This window comes from Triticum urartu, chromosome 1A (genome assembly GCF_056163025.1).
Source record: "Triticum urartu cultivar PI428250 chromosome 1A, HENAU_Tu73, whole genome shotgun sequence".
NCBI lineage: Eukaryota > Viridiplantae > Streptophyta > Magnoliopsida > Poales > Poaceae > Triticum > Triticum urartu.
In genome coordinates, this window is record NC_141873.1 from 54,324,499 (window position 1) to 54,330,911 (window position 6,413).

Consider the following 6,413-nt stretch of genomic DNA (forward strand, 5'->3'; position numbering starts at 1 on the left):
CATCCTTTCCGGCATCAAGCCCCGACTGATCGTACCACTGGAGCGTTCAGCCGGCTGTTGGCTCGATGAGCTGCCGGCTGTCCTCTGGAGTCTGCGCACTACACCAAACAAGTCAACCGGCTTCACCCCTTTCTTCCTTGTGTATGATGCCGAGGCAGTCATCCCAACTGACATCGAGTTCGACTCGCCTCGAGTAACCATGTGCACGGAAGCGGAGGCCAAGGAAGCACGAGAAGACGGCGTCGACCTGCTGGAAGAAAGCCGGCTGTTAGCCCTCAGCCGGTCCGCCATCTATCAGCAGGGCCTGCGCCGCTACCACAGCCGGAAGGTCAAGCCAAGATCCTTCCAAGAGGGCGATCTTGTGCTCCGGCTGATCCAGCGAACAGCCGGCCAGCACAAGCTCTCGGCCCCTTGGGAGGGCCCCTTCGTCATCAGCAGAGCCTTAGGCAACGACTCCTACTACCTGATCGACGCGCAGAAGCCGAAGGCACGAAAGAGAGACAACTCCGGCAAGGAGTCGGAACGACCATGGAACGCCAACCTCCTCCGAAGGTTTTACAGCTGAAATGCAGTATGTATCACGCTAACTTTTGTACTAAGTACGAGACAATAGGGCCCCCGAGGAGAGCTCGGGGACTGCCATCTTTTGTCTATAAATGAAAAGTATCATGCTTATGGCCTTGTCATTGCATTCACTTTTTTCCGTCCGGCACTGGGTTCGACTAGTCGGCCTGGGGACTGGCCGCCTGGAGTTATATTAGAAGTCCTACCCGCAGTCAGACAAGTAGTGTGCCGGCTCCCAAGCCTTCTCTTGCCAAAAGTCGCAGTTCGAAGAATCGGCTGTCCGGCTGGCAAGAGTTAAGGGCAGGAACAGGTGCCCACACGAAAAATGGCTAGGGACTAACGGACTAATATAACAAAAGCCGGTTTTTCTCCCACCGCCGACCGGCTACTAGAGTAGCTGGCCGGCCGGCTTCCATTCACCTCGCTCTAATCTAAGAAAGCTCGAGTACTTGCCTTCCCAAAAGGGGAAGGCGGCAAAGGAAACAGCCTAAGGATAAAAAGCATACATGAATGGAAACCAAACATCCACACGATAATATTTACATAAAAGACCTTCAAAAGACCAGCATTCAACATAGTTTGGATACACCCCCAGTGGGTGGAACTGCGGAAGCTTAATAAAATTGTTCAGAAGGCAACAAGCAGGAAAAAACAAGGACGGCAGATTAAGCCGGCGGAGCGACTGACGAGCCGGGCAGGTCGGTGGAGACGGCAGTGCCGGCTGGAGGAGTGGCCGGCTGGCGAACCTCGGCATGATCACCGCCTCCCGCAGAAGGCGCGCTTGCGCGCGCCTCGTTGCTGGAGGCACGGTCAGGCTGAGGCTGGCTGGCTGTTCCACCGGCCGGCTCGACGTCTTCGCTTTCCTCTCCTTCATCGTCTTCGCCTTCCTCGCTGGAGGCGATCTCTTCTGCCGAGTCTTCACCCGCCGCCGGGTCCAGCCCGAACCACTCCTCCGGCTGGGCAACACCGTCATCATTAATCTCGGGAGTGAAGACGCTGATGTCAGTACACTCGGCGATTGTCGATGCGCGCTGAGCGATAGCCGGCCACACCTCCGCTAGCTCTTCGTCGGCCTCTAGCCGCCAGGTGCGCAGCTGGTCCAGGTTCAGCCCCGGATACCAAGCTTGGACGAACTCCAGCGCCCGCCCAGCTCCAAGCCGGGCCGCCGACGCCTTCCAGGCCTCGAAGCGGCCAACCGCAACCTCCAGCCAGTCGGCAGTCCGACTCGGGGTGCGGGGAATCGTCTCGCTTGGCCAGAGGGCGGCCAACACCTGCGCTCCGGCGCGTTGGAGGCGGCAGAGCATATGATGAGCCGGCTGCAGCCGCGCTTGGACCGCCAAGAGTTGCTCTTCGAGCGACTGACTCGCGTCCGGCGCGACTTCAGCCCCCGCCTGCCGGCGCGCTTCGCGATGGGCCTCGATGGTTTGGGCGGCGAAGACGGAGTAGCCAGGAAAGTAGTCTGTGAAGGAAATATGCCCTAGAGGCAATAATAAAGTTATTATTTATTTCCTTATATCATGATAAAAGTTTATTATTCATGCTAGAATTGTATTAACCGGAAACATAATACATGTGTGAATACATAGACAAACAGAGTGTCACTAGTATGCCTCTACTTGACTAGCTCGTTAATCAAAGATGGTTATGTTTCCTAACCATGGACAAAGAGTTGTTATTTGATTAACGGGATCACATCATTAGTTGAATGATCTGATTGACATGACCCATTCCATTAGCTTAGCACCCGATCGTTTAGTATGTTGCTATTGCTTTCTTCATGACTTATACATGTTCCTATGACTATGAGATTATGCAACTCCCGTTTGCCAGAGGAACACTTTGTGTGCTACCAAACGTCACAACGTAACTGGGTGATTATAAAGGAGCTCTACAGGTGTCTCCAAAGGTACATGTTGGGTTGGCGTATTTCGAGATTAGGATTTGTCACTCCGATTGTCGGAGAGGTATCTCTGGGCCCTCTCGGTAATGCACATCACTTAAGCCTTGCAAGCATTGCAACTAATGAGTTAGTTGCGGGATGATGTATTACAGAACGAGTAAAGAGACTTGCCGGTAACGAGATTGAACTAGGTATAGGATACCGACGATCGAATCTCGGGAAAGTAACATACCGACGACAAAGGGAACAACGTATGTTGTTATGCGGTCTGACCGATAAAAGATCTTCGGAGAATATGTAGGAGCCAATATGAGCATCCAGGTTCCGCTATTGGTTATTGACCGGAGACGTGTCTCGGTCATGTCTACATTGTTCTCGAACCCGTAGGGTCCGCACGCTTAAGGTTACGATGACAGTTATATTATGAGTTTATGCATTTAGATGTACCGAAGGTTGTTCGGAGTCCCGGATGTGATCACGGACATGACGAGGAGTCTCGAAATGGTCGAGACATAAAGATTGATATATTGGAAGCCTATGTTTGGATATCGGAAGTGTTCCGGGTGAAATCGGGATTTTACCGGAGTACCGGGAGGTTACAGGAACCCCCCGGGAGGTATACGGGCCTTAGTGGGCCTTAGTGGAAGAGAGGAGAGGTGGCCAGAGATGGGCCGCGCGCCCCTCCCCCCCTTGGTCCGAATTGGACAAGGAGAGGGGGCCGGCCCCCCTTCCTCCTCTCTCTCCTCTTCCCCCCCTCCACGAATCCTATTCCAACTAGGAAAGGGGGGGGGAGTCCTACTCCCAGAAGGAGTAGGACTCCTCCTGGCGCGCCACACCTTGGCCGGCCGGCCCCCTCCCTTGAACCTTTATATACGGAGGCAGGGGCACCCCTAGAGACACAAGTTGATCCACGTGATCATATTCTTAGCCGTGTGCGGTGCCCCCTTCCACCATAGTCCTCGATAATATTGTAGCGGTGCTTAGGCGAAGCCCTGCGACGGTAGTACATCAAGATCGTCACCATGCCGTCGTGCTGACGGAACTCTTCCCCGACACTTTGCTGGATCGGAGTCCGGGGATCGTCATCGAGCTGAACGTGTGCTAGAACTCGGAGGTGCCGTAGTTTCAGTGCTTGATCGGTCGGGCCGTGGAGACGTACGACTACATCAACCAAACGCTTCCATTGTCGATCTACAAGGGTACGTAGATCATACTCTCCCCTCTCGTTGCTATGCATCACCATGATCTTGCGTGAGCGTAGGAATTTTTTTGAAATTAGTACGAAACCCAACAATGGCATCCGAGCCTAGGTTTTATATGTTGATGTTATATGCACGAGTAGAACACAAGTGAGTTGTGGGCGATATAAGTCATACTGCTTACCAGCATGTCATACTTTGGTTTGGCGTTATTGTTGGACGAAGCGGCCTGGACCAACATTACGCGTACGCTTACGCGAGACCGGTTCTCCCGACGTGCTTTGCACATAGGTGGCTTGCGGGTGACAGTTTCTCCAACTTTAGTTGAACCGAGTGTGGCTACGCCCGGTCCTTGCGAAGGTTAAAACAACACCAACTTGACAAACTATCGTTGTGGTTTTGATGCGTAGGTAAGATTGGTTCTTGCTTAAGCCCGTAGCAGCCACGTAAAACATGCAACAACAAAGTAGAGGACGTCTAACTTGTTTTTGCAGGGCATGTTGTGATGTGATATGGTCAAGACATGATGCTAAATTTTATTGTATGAGATGATCATGTTTTGTAACCGAGTTATCGGCAACTGGCAGGAGCCATATGGTTGTCGCTTTATTGTATGCAATGCAATCGCGCTGTAATGCTTTACTTTATCACTAAGCGGTAGCGATAGTCGTGGAAGCATAAGATTGGCGAGACGACAACGATGCTACGATGGATATCAAGGTGTCGCGCCGGTGACGATGGTGATCATGACAGTGCTTCGGAGATGGAGATCACAAGCACAAGATGATGATGGCCATATCATATCACTTATATTGATTGCATGTGATGTTTATCTTTTATGCATCTTATCTTGCTTTGATTGACGGTAGCATTATAAGATGATCTCTCACTAAATTATCAAGAAGTGTTCTCCCTGAGTATGCACCATTGCGAAAGTTCTTCGTGCTGAGACACCACGTGATGATCGGGTGTGATAGGCTCTACGTTCAAATACAACGGGTGCAAAACAGTTGCACACGCGGAATACTCAGGTTATACTTGACGAGCCAAGCATATACAGATATGGCCTCGGAACACGGAGACCGAAAGGTCGAGCGTGAATCATATAGTAGATATGATCAACATAGAGATCTTCACCAATGAAACTACTCCATCTCACGTGATGATCGGACATGGTTTAGTTGATTTGGATCACGTAATCACTTAGATGATTAGAGGGATGTCTATCTAAGTGGGAGTTCTTTAAGTAATATGATTAACTGAACCTAAATTTATCATGAACTTAGTACCTGATAGTATCTTGCTTGTTTATGTATGATTGTAGATAAATGGCCCGTGCTGTTGTTCCGTTGAATATTAATGCGTTCCTTGAGAAAGCAAAGTTGAAAGATGATGGTAGCAATTACACGGACTGGGTCCGTAACTTGAGGATTATCCTCATTGCTGCACAGAAGAATTACGTCCTGGAAGCACCGCTGGGTGCCAGGCCTGCTGCTGGAGCAACACCAGATGTTGTGAACGTCTGGCAGAGCAAAGCTGATGACTACTCGATAGTTCAGTGTGCCATGCTTTACGGCTTAGAACCGGGACTTCAACGACGTTTTGAACGTCATGGAGCATATGAGATGTTCCAGGAGTTGAAGTTAATATTTCAAGCAAATGCCCGGATTGAGAGATATGAAGTCTCCAATAAGTTCTATAGCTGCAAAATGGAGGAGAATAGTTCTGTCAGTGAGCATATACTCAAAATGTCTGGGTATAATAATCACTTGATTCAAATGGGAGTTAATCTTCCAGATGATTGCGTCATTGACAGAATTCTCCAATCACTGCCACCAAGCTACAAGAGCTTCGTGATGAACTATAATATGCAAGGGATGAATAAGACTATTCCCGATCTCTTCGCAATGCTGAAAGCTGCGGAGGTAGAAATCAAAAAGGAGCATCAAGTGTTGATGGTCAACAAGACCACTAGTTTCAAGAAAAAGGGCAAAGGGAAGAAGAAGGGGAACTTCAAGAAGAACAGCAAGCAAGTTGCTGCTCAAGAGAAGAAACCCAAGTCTGGACCTAAGCCTGAAACTGAGTGCTTCTACTGCAAGCAGACTGGTCACTGGAAGCGGAACTGCCCCAAGTACTTGGCAGATAAGAAGGATGGCAAGGTGAACAAAGGTATATGTGATATACATGTTATTGATGTGTACCTTACTAATGCTCGCAGTAGCACCTGGGTATTTGATACTGGTTCTATTGCTAATATTTGCAACTCGAAACAGGGACTACAGATTAAGCAAAGATTGGCTAAGGACGAGGTGACGATGCACGTGGGAAACGGTTCCAAAGTCGATGTGATCGCGGTCGGCACGCTACCTCTACATCTACCTTCGGGATTAATATTAGACCTAAATAATTGTTATTTGGTGCCAGTGTTAAGCATGAACATTATATCTGGATCTTGTTTGATGCGAGACGGTTATTCATTTAAATCAGAGAATAATGGTTGTTCTATTTATATGAGTAATATCTTTTATGGTCATGCACCCCTGGAGAGTGGTCTATTCTTATTGAATCTCGATAGTAGTAACACACATATTCATAATGTTGAAACCAAAAGATGCAGAGTTGATAATGATAGTGCAACTTATTTGTGGCACTGCCGTTTAGGTCATATCGGTGTAAAGCGCATGAAGAAACTCCATACTGATGGACTTTTGGAACCACTTGATTATGAATCACTTGGTACTTGCGAACCG